Raw genomic sequence first — 27,242 nt, 5'->3', positions numbered from 1 at the left:
CGCACACTTTCATCTCCCCTGTTCACTTTGAAAACGCGGCAATTAGACTTTTAGCGGCCTTGACAAAACACTTTGCATTTATATTTGACTTCTGTGTGTGTGTGTGTTCTCAAGTACTAAATGCCAATCTTAAAAGCAGCAGCCAGTCTTACAAGAGGATTTTCTTTTTCAAATGCCTCTTAAAGGGAGTTAAAGGGAGTCTTGATGCATCATGCCCCTTCCTTTCTTTATATATATATATGTATATATATGAATATGCCTTCCAGCCCCCCGCCATATGTTTTTTATCGATCCACATATCATTGCTTGTCATGGAGAACACATGTAGAGGTGCATGTGATGCAGCTTTTCGGTTGAAGGCAATCAATCTAGTGGCTTTTCCTTGGGTCTGCCAATGGCCCTTGGCAGTGTGGAGCCAGCGGCAATTGCTGTAAGACTGCATTCCCCGAAATGTCCACATTTAATAAATTCAATAATAGACAAAAGCAGTATGTACAGAAAGTGCAAACAAGTAAAATGAGGGTTCTTGCCTCTAAATAGAAAAACAATCCACGATAGATTGACACTGGTGCTGAAGTTATTATGAAAGGAACTCTATTGACTTATAGAACGAAGCACGTACTCAATAAACCTCTTGTGCTTGGGTCAGATACGCTTTAAAAGGCATAGTGTTCTTGACATAGCGTGGTAGTCCCTGATCGATAACAAAATGATGATGTGTTTGCGAGTGGATTTTCACTCAGGGATTTCAGTGATATCGGTTAAGAATCAGTAATGTTCTTGCTCTGACCCTGTCAAATACGTTTGAAGACGTTCATTCATTTAAGTGGAATAGTGACAGGAACGCTCTGAGGACAAGAAAAAGTCACTTCAGTTCATTCTTCATCAACAAGATGCATAAACAAACTCCAAAGTAGACTTCAAGTTACTGTATCACCCGGGCCACTCTTCACCATATGGCCTGATTTGGGAACTTCTCATCATTCTCATTCCGGAACATTCATTAGCACTCATGAATATGCAAATCAAACTGTCTCTGTGTCCATTAAGTATGCAGCCTCCTACTGGGGGGTGTCAGCGGTGTCAGGGGAGGACTGTGGTTGGGGGAGACAAAATAAAATAACACAATAAAAGCCAACGCCCTTCCGGTGGCTGGGACGACGTGTGTGAACCTTGAACAGATGCTCTTGTATATTTATGATGATGACACCGCCTCCGAAGGCATCTATGTGGAACCTCATTTATAAGGACATCACCAATGACCTCAGCTACTTTGTATATGACGCATTCAAAGGTGTCTCATAAGACCTTCTTCAAAATGTGAGAGCGTGGGCAAGAGTAAACTATTTCCACCATGTTGGAAGCATACCGTTATCCAAAAGGCCTTGACCAGACGAAGAGTTCCGATCTCAGCGGTCTGGATCAACCCCTGATTGAGTTGTTAACTGATTAAGAAGTGTGTCCCAATACTTTTGCTCATATAGTGTTTAATGCTGTAACATAAATGCTGTGCTGTTGTTTACAATGAACTCATCATCAGTGGTATTAACGCTGACTGACCAGCTGCTTATCATCGTGAGAACATTGGTTGTGCAATATATACAGTGTCCCAAAAACATATACACAAATATTGAAAATTTGTTTTTTATTGTAATTTGTTCAATTTTCAAAATGTGAGAAAGTGTACAAACATGATATTATTGTTTTGTCATTGCCTGTTTTCAAACTGACGTCCATTCTGGTCTAGATGCAAACCAATGGAAAGGTCAACATCCTGAGACTATTACCTTGGTATTAGCCTGCGTTCACGTTCAATGGCTGCTCTCTATGCTGCCACTGTTGTAGATCTCACCATGTAGACGTTGTCTTTTAGAAAAGACCATGAAGAAAAGTCTCGTGGTGTCACATCTGGTGAACGTGGAGGGTAAACCTCTCCATTCAATCCACCCGTTTGGCCAGGATTTCATCAAGGAAGGGGAAAAAAAACATCTAAGGAGAAGTTAATAACATAAAAAATCTTTGGAGACCCCAGAGGGTTAAAACACAATTATAAGAGCATTTCCAGTGTGCATTACCTGATTCAATGGACAATAGGGAAATGCTTTGTTGGGTATTTTTTGCGTTTCACCTGACAAATAGCAGTGCTACTCCGGCTCTGTGTTGCTATGGAAACCATAGATGTCAATCAAACACTGTAAGACTAGAGGAATATGAGGGCTATACACAGGTGACATTTCCACCTGAGAGACTGTGCATGGGCTCTCTGTCTCTTTTTTACAGCCTCCTCCTCACATCAGCCCTGACAGCTGTCTAATTGTCTTTGCCTCCTTATGAATAGCAGGCAAACTAGTTGTGTGTGTGTGTGTGTGTGTTGCTCCTCCCCACCATCCTGAAGCCATTACCAGGGCTGATTCTCTGCTACATTACATAGCGCATCTTTCATTGTGCTCCCTCTCTCGTCGCCAATTTGTCGCTCCGTAGGGGGAGCTCAGGAGGGAGTCGTTTGCTGTCTGTGCGACGTTTTCATTTGCCGGTATCTCAAAGTTAAAATAAAATCGACTCAAGTTGAAATGTGCTTCGTCATGCATGCACACACACACAGTCACCTGCACACACACACATTGAGGAGACAGATGGTAGACGACAGCGGCTGGTGGATGAAGCAAGTGAACTGTCCGTGTTATCTTTCGGCTTAATGGTGCAGCTAATGATTCCGCCGTGCTTGAGCGCAAAAAGAAAATTACATAAATTGCAATCTAGGTGTCGTCACACAAGGGGATACGTTCGCAGAGTGGTCGCTTGTTTGTTAGTATTACAGGAACAAAGTTGATATGTACTTGGAATGAGTGGAGGACGGTTCTGGCAGACTGGAAGAGTGTGTTGTGTGTGTTTCTGTACCGTCGTCGTATTTGGTCTGCTCAAGGAGGATCACATGGACAAACCACAGGAGCTTATTGATTGTGTGCTATCCTATATCCTCCCCTGGGGACAAGGCACATGGCTATGTGTTTGTGTGTTTGTAATAAAGCCACGCAGACACTATAATATGCTGTTTGCTGCTACCTCAGTGTGATTCCCTTGAGATGGAATGAGGAGCTGAGATTATCCCCGACCCGTCTCACATCAGCTGAGCCAAGTCATCAGTCACTTCTGTCACTTTGTGTGTGTGTGTTGTTTGAAGAATACCTGTGTATATGGGAGATATGTTTCTTTATTGGGCTTGGTAGGCTCACACGGGGCCATGGTTGTTTTTGAATCGATATGTAGAAATATTATTTTTCGCCAATTGAGAATACATCAAACTTAAGATGACTTAATGTGTCAATATTTAGGGACATGATAATCTAGGTAGAACACTCATCACACACAAGGTTTTGGTCCAGTTCAGACCGATACACGTTTGTTTTGTGGCGATTTGTGGCAAGTGACATAACTTTGCCGCCATGCTCTGCTTAGAAGCTATGGAGAAAACTCAAGTACTTCATAGTTTAACCTCACCAGTTTGTTTAGTATAGTATAGTGGGGTAAAGTTTTGTAGAAATTGGACATTTGCTTATGAGAAATAACCAAATTTCAAGGGAGGAATTTGTAACAACAAAGTTTCAGAACCACAGCTTTTACTTAAGTTGCTGAATATAAAGGTTTTTTTTTTGTTTTTGTTTTTTTGTAAAGGAGAAAATACTTTGATGAAGGTTGGGTCCAAACTGCGTTAATTTGTTAAGTGGTTGTCTATGTAGCACTATAGAATGTGCAGACAGAGAGCAGTGTGCAAACTACAAGATCACCAATGTCTAGAGTTGATAATAGCCTTTTTCCAACCACCAGTCAATGATAAACGCAGACCTACATTACCAATCTTTGTGTTCATACACGGTAAGTCAGGCGTCTGCAGCCAGTAGATTACAAGCTACCAGTAGCTCCTAACTACTTTTCAAGTAGCTCACCAAAGGGTTTATTCATTTATTATCAACTTCTATACAGACAAAAATAGAAAGTGGGGTTCGTAGTCTTTGGGAACGCTTGGGAGTGTGAGTCTACACTGTAAGCATCATAGAAACTGTAGCTCAATAACTGCATCATTGTTTAAGAAGCAGGGTTCAAAGCATGTGAAAAAAGTAGCATTTTATAATCAGAATCTACGGTATTTCTTTCATCTTTTGATTGGCTGAAAGGACTTTTCATAAGGATGTAGGGTACCACTGCCTAAACTTTGGCACATACTATACTTGGCAGTTGTCACATTTAAGGCATGTAGCCTACTGGACACTTACGGACTTAGCATTTTTATTATAGTCACCTACAGTGTAGATGGTGATGCTGTTTGATAGCTAATATGTTTACATGTGTAATAAAAGAAAACCTATTTCTATTTATGTGAGTCTACTCTTAACTGTTTTTCCTGGAGGGTACCATGACTTATAGCTTGTAGCCCTCATCCAATCAGGTAAAGAGTCAAGGGTCATGGCTTTTCACTGCAGTGTGACTGTTTGGCTGTGCTTAAATTTGCTTGTTGGGATAGATTTGTCATGAAGCTAGAAGAGTGATTTATTGAGTCGGGCCGGAGGGGAAAATGCGGAGTAACTGATTGTTAGCTGGAGCTTTGAGGGCCAAGGAGTAACCGACTGTGTCCATGTTTCTGTATCCTTTACACACTATAACAACATGACACTTCCAAATATATAGATTTTTAAGGTCATGGGCTCACTGAGTAAATTGGCATTTTGAATGTCAAACTTGCTGCCAGCTGTTCTTCTTGTGTTTTGCCACCTACCGTGTCTACATTCACCTTTTTTAAAAGCAAGAACAGGCCCCTTTTACCAGTCCTGCATCCTAATTGACTCCTTGAATAAATAAGGATGCTGGATGTCACATTTGGTGTGAATATGACTTCCCACATGCCCAATTTGTTTTCTAGCGTAGCGGTTAAATTGCCGGGAATCAAATTGGGGTCTCGGCCTTGGCAAACGTGGGACACACGTTGGATCACTGCTTCATTATAGATCTCATTTTCGCTATCTAATGCAGCACTGCATGTAATTTCCCTAACAAAAAAAAATCCAAAAGGATATGTTAGTTTTATTATGCTTGGGGCTCAGATGTGTGCCGATTCGCTGGAAGGTCAAACCTCAGCGAGGAAATGGAACTAAAGAGTATAATTCAATCTCAAGTGTGTAGTAATAAAAGACCAAATGAAAAGCTGATAGACTAATTGTATTGCAACAAGGGCTGTCTTTCAGCAGGAGAACACTTAGCAAGGCACATAATGAAAACGATATGGAATGGCTGGAGAGAAGGGAAGGAGGCCATGTCCACACAAACACTGCTATTCCCTGTAATAATGTATATTTATTCCATTAAGTGTTTTTGATCGCTGATTTGTTTGTTTGTTAGGAGGATTATGCAAAAGCTTCAGAACTGTTTTTTTTTTTTTAATTAAACTTTATGTACCAGGCAGGAAGATGTTAAATTTGGTGACAATTCGGAAGAAAACAGTACAGTTGCTCCTTGAAACATCATAATTCAAACATCACGCCCTCACTTTATCACGAAAATGTATTAATTAATAAATGATGTTGTTAATAATACTGTTTCTTGGTTGAATATGGCCTGTTATTACGAGAAAGCCTATTTTAGCAAATTGATTAAATTAAAGGAGACCTTAGATGCTCATTTTCGGTGCTTTGTATTGAGTTGTGGACTCCTTTCGAGCAGGTACACATAACACGCACACAAAGCTTTCTAGATCTTCCATGCATTCTGCACCTCTTTCTGCAGTGTTTCCATGGACTTCCTGCATTTTTGACTCAGCCGGTCTTTTTACTTAACTCTACGCCCGGCCTTCCTTTAGGTACACCGACTCGGTTGTGACTGGTCACATTACCAAGCGCTCCCAAAGACTTCCAGACACGTAGGTCCGCATTTACAGAGTGCAGGCAATCTGCAGCCCATATAAGGACGTCCGGATGGCATTGACGTCAGTAGAACTCGGTGTCTCTCTGTAAAACTGGGCAGAGCCATCCAAAATGTCTTTCAGGGTTTACTTCCAAATGTGCAAACCTCATTATCTGACACTTTGGCATTGTTTAACACAATAACACAACATTGTAACATTTATTGGTGAAAAAGGTGTAAAATGCATAATAGCTCCCCTTTTATGCATTTTCAAGCATACCAATTTGAAAAAGAATGAAAATGGAAATATAAATCATTCAGAAGATATAATAATAGAAAGACAATAATAAGTGTAATACAGTATCTGTGAATGGAATTGAATTAGAATTTCTGTGTGAATGATCACTTCATGTGTTCTCTGCTTGATAATAAAGCAACTGAAGGGCACTGTGAGTCTCTCCTTAACCACAAACAGGACTCTAATAATGGTGTAAAAGACACATATATAGAAGGTCATGAAAATGTTTAGATGTTCTAACTACAAACATGTCCCATTTACCTGTATTCATATTCCCAGGCATTACATATTCGCAAAATGCTTTTCTTCTTCTGAGACTCGAATAGAATAGGGTTATAGCGCCACCTGGCATTTACCTGGTTGCCTCATGTCTGATGACCTGGTCATGCTCTTTCACACTTTCACCTTAATATGTAGGATATTTAACAGCTTTTCACAGAAATGTGTAGAGGTGTTGGTAGCAGAAACCGCCAGATGGCTTCCAAGAGGAACATCACTTTAATTTGCACCTTCACCTTAAGCAACGGTGTATAGAAAAGTGTAAAACAGTGTTAATATGTGCGTTTAGGGGTGCAAAACAAACAAAGAAATATTCCAGGTAAGATTATGCTCATTTTTTAAAAGAAACACAATGTTGAGAAAATTTGAAGATGATGCCATCATTAGAAATGAGTGTGTTGGTTGTGTACTGTTGTATCATTGTGAGGATACAGTGCACAGATTGAACCTGACAGTGGTTTCACATGTGGTCCAGCTGCATGAATAGATATGTGCAGCCAATTCTGTGTAACAAAAAAGACAATTTGATTTCTAATATGGGGGATTGGGCCTTTGTGACCATCCTTATAAAGAGACTTAAGATCCCTGCTGGGACTTCTTCACGGTCAGATCGCCATGCATGAATAAGAGCTGCTTCATGAATATTATCAGACATCCACTTACCGATGCTATTGTCTGCGTGCGCCTATCTTCGCACATGTCATTTTCTTTATTTCTTTTTCTATATGTCCTACAGGGATGTGGGCTTGCTCTTGCACTGTTCAATACCTGGATGGATTGGGTTTTGGATCATGCTGTGAAGAGGTCAAAGACTGAAGTGAGTACCATCTCCCAAAATTCATTTTACAGATGATGCTATGATCTTTGTGGAGTGGACTGAATAGTTTTTTTGCTGGAATCGAAGTGGCTTGGACTGTTTTGGTTAAATTCCCACATCTGACTGAATGTTTTGGATGCTGATCGCAACCCCTGACTCTGTGGTTGATTCGAGCCAATTGTCCAGTCTCGCTTTACGAGTGTTTACTCTGGACACTAGCCAGTGAATTAAGATAAAGCCTGCACTCCTTTGATACCAAGTCCCAGAGGAAAATCCCAAACTGTTCAATTATGTTAGTCTAGCACACAGGACTCTGCTGGATCAGCAGATCTGTCTTTTCTATTTCCTTCTTTATGTGATTCCCAAGATGGAGAACCTACCTCGGCACTCTTGGACTCCATGTGTCCTGGTTAACAACCAATAGGTCCTATTTCTAGGGGACAGTGGGGCATCAACCATATAGCGCACATGGGGGCAAATCCAGATCTTGTTAGTACCTTAGTCATGGAAACTGGCAGGGAATTATACCTTTATGTTTTTAATTGTAGAGGGAAATGCAACATCTGCAAAGACAAGTTGATTTGTACCTGCCACATGAACCATGTAACCTGAGACACTGACTGGTCTCCTTTGCTATAATGTCTCTGACAAACAGCCCTTCCACCAAGATGGCATATCCACAAATGTTGCAATATACATGTGACCCACAGAACCCAACGGGTTTGTTCTACTTCATGCTCTGTGATTTCCAAGATGGAGAATTAGTCTTGGAAATCAGAATGTCGTGGACTGAAAGTGGCATGGCTAAAGACCAAAAGGTTCTCTGCTGAAACACATCCCAGAGGAACAGTGGGACGGCAAACAGTGACGGGGGACCATTTCCCTGGAGCAACCAGCACTTGATTTATGGCTACGGGGCCTGGACATTAACCAGCAACCTTAGCTTGTAAACTGGACTCATTTGGTACCAAGTCACTGGGGAAAATCCTTCCGAACTGATAGGATGGCTTTGCACCAGTCAGGTTCTTGAAGAGACACAAATGGATGTCACACTGGATGCCTTTCTGCTGGGGTCTCTGATTGGTGGTCAAGATGCATTGGGCGCCCGTGGGGCCCCTGGATGAGACTCTGTGCCCACCTGGGCTGTCGCCGGGGTGAATCCTCTGGCTTTTAGGTTCATGGTTCATGCTATGTGATGTTTTTACATTTCATTTTTGCAAATTTTATCGAATTGGCCCTAAATTTGGAATCTTGGTATAATTTTTCCCCATCCGTAGTCTCAATGAATCGACAGTGTATGTTTGTGTGTTGTGTTGTGTGCATATCTGTGTGTATATTCTCTACTTGCCCAGGCTTGGGATTAAATGTCACCCTTGTAGATTGATGTTCTCTCTGATATAACACCACAGTGGGAATGGATCCTCGACACCTTACAGATATGCGGATAGGAATACACTTTTGAATGAAAGATTTGATTAGATTTTTTTCGTTTTATGCCAGATGTGTTTGTACAATCCTTCTGTGGAGGTGAAAGATAACTGTTGTTGTGTCGTAATGAACTCAAGATGAGATTCTTGCCAGTGTGCATGAGCGGAAAAGGCCAGGAGGTTAAATGCTTCCTTTTTCAGCACACGGAGGGGTCGCATGCTGGTAATGTGTTGGCTGGGCGACACAGTAAAAGGCCAAGCATCAACGCTTTGGATAAAGTGGGTGGCTTGCACTTGTGAACGTACAGAAAAAAATAGTATTTCATGCATAATGAGCAAGGAACAATATATCGCTGCTGTCGTCTGGCAGGATCCCACTGGAGAACAATTTCTTTCAGATTCTCAATGGTTGACCTCACCAATGCTTACTTGGAGGAGTCTTTCCATATGACTGCTCACATGCGTTTGGCACGTACATGTGTGTGTTTGCTCTCACAACACATGGTATCTGTGGGCAATGGAATGAAACAGCAATTTTGTTGAGCAAGCGGAAGAACTGTATCCAAGCATTTTTTTCCCCCCAATACTTTTTATTTGCTGCTAAACGCAACATGCTCGCGCCTCATATGTTATTCAATTGTTCAACTTGCCAGGATGAATGTATAGATGTGTTCTGGAGGTGCAGATACATACACTATATGGTGTGGTAATTACACTGCTTTTGATATATCCAGGTCAGAATAAAGTGGGAACTTTGCAATAGTGCCTTCTGTATGAAGTCATAACAGAGAGGTGTGGCCTGCCTTGATGTATGTAAACATTCTAATTAAATAAAGTAATTACAACCATTAATGGGTTATTTTTGACAGCCCTAATTGGAAATAATTATTTTAGTACTTCAGTGCTAAATTGGCTGACATTTTTTGTCCCATCAACATCAAAATTGAAGCAAAGTAAATGTATAAACTTGAATTAGTATGAAAATTAAGGGCGTCGCAATGCAACTTTTTCCACTTCCAATATGGTACCAATATTGTGCAGCCTTGAATGTTGGCCGATACCGGTATTACAAATCAAAACAATTTTTGGGGGCTTATTTTTTCATGTGAAATGTTAGAAAAGGCTTTATGAAGTGATGTTCCTCAAACAGAACAATTGTCAGCAATAGTAGGTATGAGAAAAATGGGATGAGTTTGGTCGTAGTCTGGAATGGACTGCTTGTATCATACTCTGTTATTTTTGCTCATTTCATATCCGATATCATCATTGGAGCGGGACACCCCTAATAAAAGGCGGGAGACTCTAAATTGTCCATAGGCATGAATGTGAATGGTTGTAATCACCCATCATTAGAAATTTAGTTTGGATTTTGTGAGTGGAAGTGGAGTTTTTGTATGCAACACAGTGGGTGAGGAAAAGGCCTATTTGGCGGCACACGACAGCATAAAACATTACAAGACGTCAGCTCTATTTCAAAGTTGTTTAGTGGCAGGCGTTGAATGTTTGTTGTTCGTATGTTTTATGTGGTTTTGTGTCTGTCTGGCACAATTGTGTATGCCATCTCCTGCCGCCTGGGGGTACGTTTATTTACACCCTCCCTTCTTGTCACTTCTCTCATGCTGTCAGAAGTCACTTTTCTGTGCCAAATGCAAATATTTTAAAATCAATCACGCGTCATTTGAATGTTTGATGATGCCTCATTGGGTTGTAGTTTCTGTGGGGAAATGAATGTCTATCAAACACACGCAGGCAACATGAAATAAATATAAGGGCACATTTTTGTCTTCTGGCAGCGCAGCTCCGAGCTTGCTGGTCTCTGAGGAATGAAGCGTTGATCTAATGCCAGATGTGGATATGTGGAAATCTGATCCACCATGCAGTTGTCGAATGTCGCGCTGTCATGTAAAAATGCTTCTTTGTCATTAATACTATTTTTAGGCCAAATGAATCACCTTTTTGTGGGTTTTCCCATGCACCTGCAAGTCACCAAGTTTTTCAAGTGTTTTCATCTTGGTGACAGTTTACATCTGGTATGATGGTGTGACTTGTGACCATACCCCCCGGCCCCCTAAAAAATTTCACTGAGCAGCATTAAATTTTGTAGGCATGTCGATGATGAGGAAGGCAAAAAAACCTCTCTGGAGCCCATCCTGTAAAATGAAAGGGGAGTCAGTTTTTAGTACTGTTTTAGCCTGTTTGAGTGGTCCTTCAAAAAACACCAAACCCTGAATAACGAAACATTTTAGTTGACCTTGTGTGTGTGTGTGTGTGTGTGTGTGTGTGTACAATTACGAGGAACAGGTGCTTTTTCTATTATCTATAGTGTTCTTATTGATTGATTTCCCACTGTCTTTTTGTTATACAATATAATTATAGGCACTTTTGTTCATTGCCAATTTTTTCTTTATTTGTGCAGTGTCCAATACACCGTATTAGGACAGTGAGACCAATTTTTTTATTTTTGCTGTAAACTGAAAACTAGAGATCGACCAATATGGTCTTCAGTTTTTCAGGGACCAATGAATGTGTGTCAAAATGCCGAATATCGTTGGATGATATTGACGCGGCTGATTATCGATTGATGAATAAAAACATTCGGTTTCGACATCAGACAGCAACAGTTCAGATTCATGATTCATTTTACATTCATATTGTTTGTTTTTCACCCATATACATCTCTCAGGTTTTAATGTTGAAACCTACCCATCTGAAACTGGTTAGACTAGACATTCAGTGTAATTCATTTATTGAATACACAATGGAACTGGACACACACAACACACACCTGTCTGTTACATGTTCCAGTACTTTTCTCAGATGAAAAATGATGCTTCCTCCTAAGTTATAGATCCGGTCCAGATGCTGAAATTTTGGTGTCATATTCATAATTAGAACTCAAATGGATTCCGTCTACAGCAAAAATAAAGGAATTGACCTCACTATTTATATATATCTATAGGCCACTGTACATGTACAAGCATGTCCCAGTGTTGCCTTCAATATATTCTAAGTACTAAGTACTTAGTACTTATTTTCCAGTTGTGTTTTTCTGTCATGTTTCTAGTTATCCTTTGGATTTGTGTTTCTCTTGGTTGCAAAAAACAATAAAAACCCAACTTGTTAGATAGTCATTAAGGCCACTCATTTAAAACCTCGTTAAGATGAGAGGAGGTCTCCTGCTGAGAATGAAACCGCGCCCACACACTTACTCTACTGTAAACAACAGGCAGATGCACATTGATGCTCAATACTGTAGCTTTCTGCTGTTGTGCATGTGTCTTATTAACGCTGACACGCTGCCTGCTTCTTGTCTCATCAAGCTGTGACACTGTAAATTAGGTCACATTTCATTCATTTATGTTGTCCATCACGCTGACACATGTTTGATTTCCCATGGAAATATTCTCATAGGAATCCCAGCAGATACAACTGGGGTCTTTATTTATGCATTAGTGTTTTGGTGATGCTTCTACATGCAGGTAGATGACTGCATTGTTACATCACTGCTGGAAAGTTAGCTCACAGTTCAAATAAATGTTACAGATGGGAGGAATCCATTTGTTATACATTCCCCTCGTGTTGCAAAATGTGACCAAATATGGTGTTTGTTGCCATTTGTGGTGATAAATAATTTCGTATTTTGTGTTACTCTTTAAATAAGTCAAGCTTTTAAAACTACGTCAGATCATCATACAAATGTAAATATTAGTCAACACAACACAACTGAACACAAAATTCAGTTTGTAAATGAAACCTTTTATTATTAAGGGAGAAAAAAAATCCAAACCTACATGGCCCTCAGTGGGAAAGTTATCCTCCCTTAAAACCCAACTTAAGTGAGATTAATTGAGATCTCTGTCTGGAAAAGCTTATGAAGCCATTTCTAAAGCTTTGTGACTCTACTGAACCACAGTGAGGGCTATTATACACAAATGGTCAAACTTCTGGCCAACTAAAATGACCCGATTCGTCCAAGAAGTCACAAAAGACCCCACAACAATGTCCAAAGAGGCCTCAATATGCCTCATTTAAGGTGAGTCTTCATGGCTCCACCATAGTTAAGACACTGGGCAAAAATGCCTTGCATGGCAGAATTTCTAAACGAAATCTGCTGCTGAACAGAAAGAACAATAAGGCTCATCTAAATTTTGTCATAAAACATCTTGATTATCCACAAGATCTTTGGGAAAATACTAGCCAAAAGTTTAACTTCTTGGAAAATGTGTGTCCCATTATGTCTGACGTAAAAGTAAAGTCACATTTCAGAAAAAGAACATCATACCAACAGTAAAATATTGTGGTGGTAGTGTGATGGTCTGGGGCTGATTTGCTGCTTAAGGATCTGGAAGACTTGCTGCGGTAAATGGAACCATACGTTATGCTGTCTACCAAAAAATCCTGAAGAAGAATGCCTGGCCTCAAGTTGGTTTGTGACATCAAGCTGAGAGCAACTTGGGTTCTGCAGAAGGACAATGATCCAATACACAACAGCACATCCACCTGTGAATGGCTGAAGAAAAACTAAATGAAGACTTTGGGGTAGCCTAAATCAAAGTCCTGACCTGAATCCTATTGAGATGCTGTGGCATGACCTTAACAATAACAATCAAAGACAGTCGCACACAACACAGGCAGTCAATTCTACCTTATTGCCGAATCAGAAGCTGATGAATAAGAAGCCAGCTTCAGTGTCATTTTCTATCGGACATATTGGTAGTAAACTAATGGCTTGAAAACTCAGCATCTTGCAGAGGTTTCTCAGGATCTGTCATGTTTTTGTTTTTTCATCATGTTCCCTAGGGGTATTCTTCCTAGCCTTGGTTGTACTATTTGTTTTGTAGTATACACTGAGTGCATTATTCTCATATGAATGTTACTCCTGTCTTCCTCTTGTGGTTTGCAATGTAATGGTATGCACAAAATTATTTTTAGATATATTGGCTTTGCATTAAGCTTTATTATTCTTTATTATGCATGGGTGACCATATCCGCAAACACACACACACACACACACACACACACACATAGAGGCAAAGAAATGTCAACTACAAACTAATCCCATAATTTAGCCCTTATCTTTTCAGGGAAATGCTGCACGTTTCCTTTTCAAGTTGGCGCTTTGCTGCAATGCATTGTGGACCATTGAACATAAAGTCTATTTATGCTCTCTATTGTTTTGTTTTGACTTGTGCAAACCCTCATTTGAGCTAATTGCTGCTTTCTGTCATGTCGGTGGGAGCTGAAGGTGCTCCATCATAGTGGCATAGAGACAGAGAGGATTGTGGGAAATGTACTTGAGGAGGAGGAGGAGGGTGGCAAGTTGGCCTTCAACAAGCGAGATGCACCGCTGCAGGTCTTATTTAGATTCCAATTGCAGCCATTTCGGATCAATTGGATCCTCTTTCTCAGCAGCAAAGTGGGTCACATACATAGACACGCTCACGTTTTCACCAAGATGAGCCAAATGTGTTTGATCGTTGCATTATTTTGCACTCCCTGGTTCAGATTGATTGTCAGGATCAAACGATTACAAATGGAATCTTCCTGCTTTTTATTTCTCGTTTGCGTGTCTGCAAGGATGCATCGTTTGTCCTCGGATGCATTGTCGTTTTCTGTGATCTCTAGTTTGATGTTGACGTATGTTGAACAGGGATGCGTTCAAAGAGAAAATGCAGTGTTGTGTGTTCTTTCTCGTAAGGTTTCAGTTCCTCTTGTTTGCCGTTGCTAGGAAGACCTTAGTCTGCTGCATACTATCATGTGCTAGCATTTTTAGGCAGTATTTTATGATATTTTACTGCTTCTATATAATTACCTCCACTATGCAGGTCAGACTCATAATTTCCCCCCCACCTTTGCAACCATTCTCATTTTCCGTAATTTCCTCACTGAATAAAACATAAATCCTAATGGTTATGCAGCCGTGTTATGGTGTACTGATCCCAGTTTGGATTGTTTGGCCTTCGTGGAGGTCTGCGTTCTACTGGGTGCTGTTCTAGTTCAGTGTGATTATTATTGTTTTTTTTGTCTTTTTTTTACTGTTTGTGTGGAAAATCTACTGCTAAATACTTTTTATCATCATACAGCATATCTGCACACCAGACACATGAAATTCATGTAATTCAGCCTTCATCAAGATAATAATGTAATGCAGTATAACACAATTGCAAAATTAAGGTAGTTTAGTCATATATTTAAAATGTATTTTTGGGGTTTATGTTTGCAGTGTATCATAGTGAAAGCAGTCTCCAACATGTTGGTTACCCAGATATGTATGTTATTAATTTAAATATTGATATTACTTTCTGTATTAAGTGTGGCACATTATAGAGAGTGTCTGAGGGTTCATTGGGTTGTCTAGAATGTATTAATAAATGGCAGGGGGAGGGGTCAGGGTTTGTCTGCCAAGTTGAAATGATTACAGATGGCGTCACAAACGTGTACAGATGCCCTGATGCATGCACTCTGTGTATGTGTCAAAATGTTGCTTCACTCATTTTTTGCATCCCCAAAAAAATCACCACAGGCATTATTGTGAGGGGAAGGAGGCTAATTTATGCTAATGTATGCAAACAAGCGTGACACAGATCTCCGTCCTCATTGGTTCTATGCAAATGCTCTCTGGGAAACAAGCGTGTTGGACGGTGCCCTCGTTTCTCATCCTTTAGTGCTTACCCCCCCCCCCCCCCCCCCCCGATCCCCCCACCCCCGAACAGTATCACCCTCTGCTTCCATTTCTTTTTCCCCCTCATTGTGCCTTAATCCTAACACCCCTCCTGCATTTCCCCTACCACTACCCGAAAGGCTCAACTATGCCTGGAAAATACAAGAGTCTTCGTCTCTAATGAAATTTAGTTTAAGTCAAATAATTTAACCATCATAGAAAAATGTAAAGACAAAATGTGTAATTTTAAAACGCAATATATAATTTAGAGGTTAAAGACACAATATGTAACCATTTGACCACTGGTCTACAAAAATGCTCCCAGAAACTCCCAAAGTAGTGTCATTCTTCTTGGTTTAGGTCACTAATAAAGAAAAAGTAAGTCAGAAGTGCAGATTGGCTGTAGTTTCCATATGAGGACATTTAAGATCCACTTTTTCCATTCCCATCTAGATGTCTTTCCATTGAACTGTGGAGAAGTAAGTGATGAGCACTGGGAAGGATTCCACCGGGGCATTGCAGCAATGGAGAAACGATATCAGGGAAAGTAGAATCCGTCTATGCTGGCTGACTAGTGTTGCAATTTAGTCAAGGATGGTCCTGCTGCTGAGTAAAAGATACAAGCCAAAAAGTGTCTTTCAAATACCAAATAAAGGGAACTTTGTTGTTTTAAATAATACTTGAGCTTGTTTTCGTAAGATATTCAATCACCTCATGTCTTAAGATATTTCTTGTTTATTTATTGACAGATATAGAAGTGCAACTTAAATGCTCCACCCATCCATCCATCCATCCATCTATTTTCTATATCGCTTATCCCCTCGAGGGAGCCTATCCCAGCTGTCTTCGGGCAAGAGGCGGGTTACACCCTGGACTGGTCGCCAGCCAATCACAAGGCACATATAGACAAACAACCATTCACACTCACACACATTCATACCTATGGAAACCAGAGTACCCGGAGAAAACCCGGGCATGCACAGGGAGAACATGCAAACTCCACACAGAGATGACTTTTACCATCATTGATGTGTTAAAGACACAGAATGTAATCATTTGACTGTCTTAGATGATATAAGATTCTTTCTTTGGTTATTGTTGTTGACCTATTGCAGCCATATTGTGCTGAGCAACCGAGGCAGGAGTTACCCATGACAGAATATGTTTTCATGTCTGGTTCTATGGTTATCACTACACTTTTTATTCATTTTGTCATCAGTGATACTCTTGACGAAAAACACAAAAAAGCTCAACTTGAAAGCCACTGGGTTTTTATTTAGCATCACATCCAGGAATTTGGGGTGTCAGTGGCTTGCTCATAGGGAACCCGGAAGTGTTGAGGATTGGCCTCAATCAAAAGCACCAAAATCCTAGTTTGTGCACTTAGTGGCTTAGCTTCCTGCCTGTCCACTGGTGTTAACAATGTCTTTAGAAGTATACTATAAAGGACAACAGCAGTTGCTACTTCTGTTGTAATTTCCATGCTTCAATTCTTTTTCTGCTGTCCCCTCAAAAAGGAGGCATCAAGCGTGCCGCCTCCACTCGGAATATGTCTTTGAATAGAAGTTATAAAGTCGACCCCCATGACATGCCACCGCCGCCATCCCAGCAGAACACAAATCCCACCACACAAAACTCACTATGACGCCTTTTTCTGCTTATTTCTATAAGTAGATGAGTGTGAATTAGGACAAGTGTACCTGCTCAGCCTGTGTATCGTCTGGCTTCTCCTCAATGGTGTTTTGACTAATACGCTTCCTTCTTCTGCTGTAAGTGCAAGCAATGCAATACCGCTAAGTAATATCCCTCTGGAGGCCAGTGCGGCCTGTCAGCAAAAAATGGATGACTTGATGTCCGTACGTGTGTGTGTGTGTGTGTGTGTGTGTGCGTACATGTACGTGCTTGTCAGAGCCATTTAGACTGCAGGTGAAGCAGTTAGACAGAACGCCGCAGAGGAGGAAAGGAGTCAGACGAAGCGCTATTAGCATTTGGGACCGGCCGCACGGTTGACTGTGTCTCCGCTATTAGGAAGGAGGAGGAGGGGTAGGAGGTGAGGAAGGGAATGACAGAATCACAGACTGCCGTGAATACGCAGGAATTAGTCTTGGTGGCACCAACGATGGTTTACTAGTTTTTCAGCCTTATTACTGGAGCTTAGGTTAGCATTTCCACATAATAAAGAATAATGGAACAAATTAGAGCCTCCAAAGTTGAACGCAGTCTATTCCAACAAGCTGGTTGGCCTCTATTTGGGAAATTAATTTGAGTCAAATTGGCACCACCAATACATTTTAGCATCCTTAACCATCATTTAAGTGTGAAAAGAAGTTAACCAATGTTAATTGTAACATGGAGAAACAATAAAACACTCTTAACCTTCACATTATTAACTTTAATGGCAATTGATAACAATATAATGTGCATGTGCCATTCTGGCAAACAGTGTAATTAGAACAGACTGAACAGAATAGGACCTTTATTTGTCACGTATATAGCGGTACAAGCGAAATTGCGCAATCATGTGTCCATACATATACAACATATTACACAGTGAGATGGGTGGTGTAGACAGCACAGGTGATTGGGCGATGGAGGAGGGGCAACAACAGGAGAGAGGAGGGAAAAAAGACAATTCCAAACTAAGCTTCTATAGAGGAATACAGTGTAGGACTGTTAAAAAAGCCTCAGCATACATAAGTAAGCACATTTTTACACAACATAAACACAAGACAAGTCTAGGACTCAGGAAGGGTAAAGGGAAGGTGGTGATCAGCCAGCTACAGCCACATGTAGCTATTGTCAGCGCCAGGGAGATAAAACGGCAAAGGCAAAGGGAAGTGATGTGTGTGTGTGTGTGTGTGAAGTCCTTGGATGCATGAGTGTGTAGGCCTGTAGAAGATCCCCTCCAACAGGTGCCCAGTCTTGGAGCCTCAGTTTGCAGGCTGCCATTGCCATAACACAGCAGTTGCCATGGAGACATCCGTTAGCCAGCCCAGACAGGGACAACAAACAACAGGTGTCCATGAAGAAATTTTGGAGGGTCAGAGCGTCCCACTCCAGCAATCTTTTGGGAGAAGTTGTTGTCACAACACGACCTTGGTTAGCCATGGGGTGGTGGACTGAAATACAGATTAAGTATATTGTTGGGGTTTGTGCTAGTAGCCACATTCCAATAGACTTGCCTACTCTGTTTGTCCATTCTGGTCTCTCAATCGATCCATCTGCCTTTGCAAAGCCGAACGCTTCTCCAAGATGTTTTCCTTGTTGTGATTCATAGTCACAGTCCGAGTGCTAACGGCATTAGCCATCATATCAATCATGACGGGCAGCTGTTGGGGTGTGTTGAACTGCTGCAATACACCAGGGCCGTGCATAATCCAAACAGCACCAGACTTGCTATCATGGTTATGAATAGGTAGTCGTCTTCGATATGTCCTTCACAGAAAGGAGAATCGCCAGGGACGTAACCTTCGACTTCCCTCAACTGTCCATCACATACCCGTCTGTCACCGTTCTGTCAGGGCAGACAGGTTCATTTGAACCCGAGCTTCTCGTCAAGAAACTCTCATCAATTACATGGAGAGACCAGTAGATCAATTCTATGATTTAGATTTAAAGAGTGTTGCAGAGAGAGGCTCTTAAAAGTATGAGCCTGAAACGAGACATAAAAGCAAAGCAGGGAAGATAAGAGAGAGGAGAGGGGAAAGACCGCCTTCGTTGAGAGCCAGAGGGAATTCATCGCTGTTAGTAGTACAAACAAAAAAAACACACTTTTGTTTTAGCTTTAATGACAGCTTCATTGACAGCTTGGGGTCAAACTGACCCCAGGGGTCTGATTAAGAAAATATCATCATTGTAATTTTATGCTTAGTCATAGCCATCAAATCAGTAAAAATCATGAAATATGAAGCCAAGTCAATTACTACTTTTTGAATGGCAGACATCGAATTGGGTCAGATTGACCCCAAGTATGATAGGGTTAAGTCTTAGCTTTCACAAAAAGAGCTGTTATTTGTGTGTAAGTAAGTGTAAGTGTAAAAAGAAGTTCACCAGTGCTAATAGTACAAATAATACAGCATGCAAAGCATTAAATGAAATAAAACATTAAATTGTCATGCTCTGTAGAACAGGAATTGTCACTTCGTGTTTTGCGCACTTATTTTGGTATGCTGTGCTTTCTGCTGGGCGTAAGATGCAGCCACTTTATCCCAGTAGAGTTGTGTGTGCAGCTGTGTTCCATTAGTCATCATTTGAGTTTATAAATCGGTCATTGTTTTGCTCATCTGAGAAACTTTGCCTTACCTGTTTTACGCAAAGCCTTTATCTCTGTAGCTATTTGGTTCCTGTTGCCTGCACAACACTGTGCACCTGCACTGCGCCTGTCTCTGCATAGGCCCAGCATTGGACAGCTCCACACTCAAATCATAACATAAATTAATAAACCAGTTAATGACAAAGGTGTTATTCTTGTTGAAAATGTAAAAATAAGTTAACCATTGCTCAGACTCAAACCTCCTGGCACTCCCCTGTAAGACCAAGCTCCGAACCTGGGGAGACAGAGCCTTCTCCATCGCTGCCCCCACCCTCTGGAACTCTTTGCCCCATTCACTCCGTGCTTGCCCTGACCTTCCCACCTTCAAAAAACAACTCAAAACCCACCTCTTTAAATCTGTTTTTAATGTCTAACTTTTTATATCTGACTGCTGTGCCCCGCCCCGCTTTTACTCATGTTTTAACTGTGTATTAACTAATGAATGTTCTTTTTTGATGTGTCTTCTATTCTGTTTACTTACTTTATTCAACTTCATTCTTCTGTAAAGTGTCTTTGAGTATTTTGAAAAGTGCTATACAAATAAAATGTATTATTATTAATATTATTAAAAACAATGACACTGTCATAGCTTTAATGACAAAAATCTGTTATTCTCTGTCACAAGCGTAAAAGGAAGCAAACTAGTATCAATAGTGAAATGTACAAACATAACAGTCACAAGTGTAAAGATGATAAAGCCTGATAACATTTTTAAGTGTTAAAAGAAGTTTAAAGCTGTTAAAGCTGAAAGTGAAACTAAAAGCATAATTGTCATACTGTAAGTGTAAAAGTAATTTAGCCAGTGTTACTACTATACACACGCAGCCACACACAAGCACACAAACATTTTCAGATTGAACAAACATCGGGATTGAGTTGAACATAACATGCATATAAAGCGACTTAATTATGCATGTCGACACCCTTGCAGCACTGCAACCAACGGCAGACAATACACATGTAGGCGGGTGGCACAATGGCGCGGCGACTGCTGACAGGCATGCGGTCATTGTGGTGGCACAAATACACACACGCATGCACGTACTGGTCTTTTTGTGTGTGTATGTGTGTGTGTGCGCTTTTGTGCGTCTCCAGCAGCTCTCATCTGTCACGGCTGCTGTGTTCTTTGCTTATGACACACATTTCAGTCAAGTGTATGCCTGCAGCTAAATGCCTGGATGAATAACACGCACACTTAGTAGATATAATCTTGCTATGTATACAATCATATCGCTTACAGTTACTTTAAAGGAAGGAATACAATAGTGCGGGGGAATTGTGGGATGTCTGATTCTTGCACTTGTCAAAGACGCTGCATTATTGATGCACAGTGGATCTCACGTTGTCTTCATGATTCTCAGTCTGTTATTCATGCAACATCCTGTACGTAGATGCGTGTGTGATGTAGGTGTGTGCGTGTGTGTGTATGATAGAGATGTTGTGGTCGCACGAATCCCACGAGTGTCAGCTGCCAACACCTGCATCTCTGCCAGAGTTGACTCAGTGACAATGTTGTTTCTGATGATCACATGGGAACAGCCTCATGGGACTAGCATCATAGCTTGTCTTCTGTTGTTTGCTAACTTGAGTGACAGGAATGATTCACTTTTTGTTTTTCAAAAATGAGTATTTTTGACGGTGATTTCAGATAGAGTCATCTGGACATTACACTCTCACTTCATCACAGTTTTCCAAAAGTAATTAATAATGTATTTATGTTTTTTTTGGGAGGCGGGGGTCCATTTGGGAAACACTATTGAATTCAAGAAATAACTCAAGAAAACAGGAAGGTGGTGTCCGTGTTGGTGTCATGTCTTTAACAACAATCTTCAGTGATGTTAATTTATCCCTTTCATTCATCATATATATGTACAGTATTACATATACACATTTCCAATTTTTTCCTGCATGTAAAGCTATAATTACAAAACTATAAAAATGTGTTTTTGGTTTTCTGGATTTACATAATTTTTCATGGCAAGGATTAAATGGTGAGGAAGTTTTGGCTTGAGTTGAATTTTCTGGAATGGATTAATGACACTAACCAAGGTGCCACTGTATTGTCATACAAATGATTGGTTTTAGCTTTTCATCTGGTCGTTCATGCACAAAATATATCCAAGTGGCCCTCGCGCATTTTTACATTTTTCTGTACATGGCCCTTGCTGGAAACATTTTGGCCACCCAAGAGTTGGTGTCAGTTTGATGCATTCCTCTTAGTTTTCTTGCGTGATTGCTGACCTTTCTCTTCTTAGTTTTGTTTTAACATTTAGTTGAACCTTAATGAAAGTCATTCAGCCTTCCGACTGCAAATACAACATGTCTGAATGGTTGAGTCTTTTATTCACTGGCACTTTTAGTCTGGGTCTGTGTAGTTTAGATGAGTCCACCTTGTATAAATGCAAATCCTATGGCTTTTGTAATGGGCTCATTTAAATAAGGTTTACCAATTCAAGTGGCTTTTAAAAGAGTGCAGCATTTAGTTCCAGACTCATTGAGCCAACACCAACTGTTTCTTAGCTCTTAACTGATGCTGTTTTCGTCTCAATAAAATGCATTAATGGGAGCTACAGGATAGGCGCTTGCTGCACTTATTTACAGCGCAGATGTCTTGTAAGTTTTTACTCCAGAGACCCACTAGTGTCATGTTTTATTTTATTCAAGCACACTTACAGTTTTGAGGTTGCAGATGGCGTTGTATGAAATTATTTTGAACACATCATTGCAGCCTTTTGTGGCTTTTACAGCTTTGACCTTAAAATACGAACATCATCTTCACTCCCATTTTTCTTTTTTGGGCTTTTATCACACCTCATGAAGCGCGAGCTCTCGCTTCTATTTCACTGGGTGTCACTTTGAACTTTTTATGGTAAGAAAAGCAAATGACGTACAAGCAGATAAAGAAAAAAAGATAGCGGTAGCGGTAGAGATCCATGCGGAGCTCCTTCCCAGACGGATGGATCGATGAGCTGGCACAACGAGTCAGGCTGTAGTCATCATCGGCACTTGCTCTCGTTTCTTCCTCCTCCTCCTCGCTCCATTTTGCCGGGAAAACAATGGGAAGTGTATGTAGTCAGCGTGCCCCCTCTGTGAGCTGACATTTGAAAAGCAAACCCGTTTAGCTGTGGAAGTCAAGCAGAAATGAAGCCGCTGAAAGGCTGGCTCTAGACGACCTTTGAGACACACACACACACACACATAAAGATGTCACATGACTTTAGTGTAGTCCACACCTACATTGGAAACAACGGTGCAATCAAGACCAAGAATGGAGCGCCACTCCATCCAAACCACAGTCTGACTGATTGCAGCCAACCAAACCCAATGCACCTCCTTTGAAGGCAAACACGCCAAATACAGCAAATGTTTGTCATTATGATTCATCACATTTTGACTGAGAAATGAAGGGGACAAAATAATATTTGGGGAAAATTCAATAATATTCCAGTCATCATAATTTTCTATAAAATGGCAAATAGCATGACTTTTACTGAAGGTGAAAACAAAACTACATACACAGCTTAATTTAAATTGTAAATAATTTCTTAAAATAAAAAAATATAGAAAAAAACATATCCCACGTTATGTTTTCAAACATTTAATAACATTTCCTTAAGATGTAATTAAAAAAGAAAGAGAAAAGTTTGAAATTTATTTTATTGATTTATTTATTTCAGTTTGAGTGGGAAAATCCAGCAATCACATTCATTCCAAAAGCAATCATATGATTTTTGCATTTTTACAGAAAAAATAAGGAAATGTAAAAATAATAAATAAAAAGAAAAATAATAAAATGCCTATGTAAAAAAAAAGGAAATATATTTTATTTTGCTGATCTATTTGGGGAAGTGGAAGATTTTCGCCAAACAAAGTTTCTTCCAAATGAGAAAATAACAAAAATCTAAAATATATATATATATTAAAATAAAAAAAATAATGATTATGGTGGACAAAACATTTTCCAAAATATAATTTCTAAAATTTTAAAATTGTACCATATTTGGCTGCAAGGTGGGCCAATGGTTAGTGTGCAGGCCTCACAGCTACGAGACCCAAGTTCAAGTCCACTCTCGGGCATCTCTGTGTGGAGTTTGCATGTTCTCCTGGTGCGTGGGTGCTCTCCGGTGACTTTGGTTTCCTCCCACATTCCAAAAACATGCTAGGTTAATTGGCGACTCCAAATTGTCCATAGGTATGAATGTGAGTGTGTGTGTGCCCTGTGATTGGCTGGCGACCAGTCCAGGGTGTACTTTTTCGCCTGAAGTCAGCTGGGATAGGCTCCAGCACGCCCACGACCCTTGTGAGGATAAGCGGCAGAAAATGAATGATGTACCATATTTATTTTCATTATTTGCAATAATGCACGATAACTTCCTTCTTGCTTCTCAAGACTAATACCGATAGCTGATAACTTCCTGGATGTAGTCTAGTTTATAAAACTTGGTGATGGAAAACATCTGCAAGGTGCCACACAAGCACTGGGGAGCCCTCACTAACACAAATAGATACAGTGTGTGTTACGTACTATGTCAAGTGGACTGAAATAGTGCACACAAAGATCACAATTGGTGCGTGATGTTAGAAAAGTGACACATGTCAACATGACACTTTGCAGGCGAGTCCCTTTCTCTTCCCTAAAAGAGCTTCTGCTTTTATGTGTTATCATTTTTCTTTAAAATCTCACCATCAACAACTAAAAGACTAATTAGGGTCCTGGTGGCCTGATTCCATATCGCTCCCCTAGTGTTTTTTTTTTTGCTTTGATTCTGATGAGATTGGAGTACAGCTAGTAGTGGGGGTTGGGAGGCGGAGGGCTGGGGTCATTAAAATTCGACAAGCTTGCACAATTTTAAAGCAGGGGAACCTGTTTCCGACCAGGGGGCTTTGATGGCAAAATCCTTTCGGGCCCTTCTAAATGAGAAACAAAATAAATCAAATGGGTTTCTCATCATGTGACATTCTGTTACTGGATGTGTTTTTGGTAACAGGACGGTAACGGACGTCTCGTACCATTACCATAAATTTAATGGCCAAACTTTGCAACCAGCTTTAGGAGACTGACGAGCACATCTGTGTAAAATTTGAGTCAGATTGGTTGTAAAACATGGCCTCCATCAAGCAAAACATCAATTAATCACAAGGTAACTTGTAATTACAGTGACCACATTATATAACAAGACACCAAAATACTGAAGTCATCCACTGAAGGTTGGAGTTGGAATGGAAATACAGGCAAAACTAACCTGTATTTCCATGATACCATGTTGCAACAACGTGAAATAACTATTAGATACTGTACAAAAAAAAACCCTCCAATTGTAGAACATTATTTTCAAAGCAGATCTCAGGGACACATCTCTAGCATTAAGTCAAGCCTGCCTACGGTCTAGACATTCACTCCTACATGTCTAGTCAGGGGGGCCAGGATGATGCTGACACCTGTGATAAAATAGACAGCAGTGAGAAATCGATAAAGATGAAGGAAAGACTTGCATATTGTTGCATAGTCTTGTCTTACTAACTTTGTGCGGCACGATCCCACCTTTTTCTTATGTAAACGTCTTGTCTTTTTGAGGACATCTTGAGCCACCTTCATGCAATTAGACTAGCTCTCTCTCTCTCTGCATGTTTTGCTGCTGGCTTTTGCACCTTTTTAGAAAGTAAGCTTGGGAATCACTTATACCTCGTGTCACTGGCTCTCATGTCTCACTCAGCCTGAGGACACAGGAGGAAGGGGATGGGGAGAGAGAGGAAAGCAGCTTTTTAAACCGTTGGAGATAAACCTGTTTTATGAATTTGAATATCTTAATTTCAGACTTTTTCTTTTTAACAACCTTTGTCATCTTTTAAGGGAGGACAGTGTTGCTTTATTACCGATGTATTTCTTGCATAATATTACTTCTTTATGTACAAAGACAAGAAAACATGATTTTCCCTACCACCCTACTGGAAAAACCAGCATAGACCAGCATACCAGCATGAAAACACAACATACGCTGGTAGCTGGTCTATGCTGGTCTGGAGAATCAGCATACCAGCAGGAAAACACAATGTATGCTGGTCATTCTGGTAGGTGGTCTATGCTGTTTTTTCCAGCAGGACAATCAATGAAAGTGTTGTTTAGAGATGTATACATCCTTAGATATCTGGACATGTTAGCCTAGCACTAGCTCAATGCCAACTTTTTGCACCACTTATATGATCGTAAATTATTTTGTCTTTTTGTGACACTAGAGAGAAAAAGTGTGATGGAAACCATGGAAAAGGAAGTGTATATAGTGTAATAGTAATAGTGTATTGTTAAATTAGCACTAGCATGAGCTAGCTTGCCTTGGGTTTTTTTCTTTAGTTTATTATGACATTTTGTAGAGCAACTGAAAAAGTTATTTCTCTTGGAGAAAGTCATTCTCTTTGTATATGTCAGTCTTTCTCTTCAATGTTATTGTTCACAGGTTACTGCCGAACACAACATAATACAGAGGAACCTCCGAATTCCAAACACCCTTATTTCCAAGATGAATGAAATGAAAAGTTATCTAAAAAAATAACTTTACCACTGAAGAGGACCACTAAATGTAGGGGAAAAGTGTGATGTTAACCATTGATTTAATTAATTGTAATAAAGCAGTAGCATAGCAATACACTGTTTTAACTATGCTGCTCTTTGATGGCAGCAAGTTCCAGTTCCCTTTAAGACTTTTTGATAAAGGTGAACCATTGTGCAAAGGTTGCGTTAGCACTAGCATCAGTTTACCGCCCTTAAGAGCATACAATTTGGAATTCAAACAAAGAGTTTCATCAAAAGTTGTACCCAAATTGTAATTTTAGCATTTTGTGACTTCAAGCAGGTGTGTCCAAAGTGCTTCCTGGAACCATTTGCAGACTTTTTTTGATTGGCTTGTGGCCTTGAAAAAAATAAAGACAGATAAATTATTACTTACTGCTTGCTCTTCCACATGACCAAGTAACGTTGGAAAGACGTCAGACTTCAGCAAGTTTGTTGGCTAGTCCAGCTGCATACTGGCCCATGTTACCAAAACAGTCCAGTGTAAAATGGTGTTGGCAGATTAAAATGTTTTTCTTTGGCTGGTAGGGAATCAGGAACTCCAACCACTTGTATCCATTCGATCCTTTGCTAGCCACGCAAACAGAGGAGCAAAGCTTGTGGGAGGGTAGAGATCTTATCTGTTTTACAGCCACGCCCATATAAGGAAGTCCGCTCCTCTGTGACGTCACAAAGGGGCAGTTTTACCACACCTTTTCAAAACGAGGAGCTTTTTGAGCCATCCCAAACTTCTTTGAGGGCTCACTTCCAAATGAGCAAACCTCATTATTTCTTATTTTAACCTCATTCATACATCGTTTAACAGGAGAATACAACATTCTAACTAATTTAAAGGTCAGAAATGTTGAAAAAGCATAATAGGTCCTCTTTAGAAAATATCAAGTGACCCTTTCATTCAGCCTTTAATTTAAATGTAGCCCTTGCTGGAAAAAGTTTGGACTTTAAGGGTACCACTGAAGAGTTTGATGGTAACCACAGAACAGGAAATGTA

The 27,242-nt window shown here is 40.3% G+C and overlaps 1 protein-coding gene across 1 annotated transcript in view; it reads left to right on the top strand.

The window, feature by feature from the left end:
• The window catches only part of dab1a (DAB adaptor protein 1a), a 206,394-nt gene that overhangs the window by 63,172 nt on the left and 115,980 nt on the right, over window positions 1-27,242 (top strand). The window contains exon 3 of the mRNA XM_058072449.1: window positions 7,206-7,286. The gene's annotated coding sequence lies outside the window, so the exon portion shown is untranslated. The remainder of the gene's footprint in view (window positions 1-7,205; window positions 7,287-27,242) is intronic.

Source organism: Doryrhamphus excisus, chromosome 5, assembly GCF_030265055.1.
Source record: "Doryrhamphus excisus isolate RoL2022-K1 chromosome 5, RoL_Dexc_1.0, whole genome shotgun sequence".
Lineage (NCBI taxonomy): Eukaryota > Metazoa > Chordata > Actinopteri > Syngnathiformes > Syngnathidae > Doryrhamphus > Doryrhamphus excisus.
Note: the sequence above shows the minus strand (reverse complement) of the source record. Positions and strands in the feature narration are given on the sequence as shown.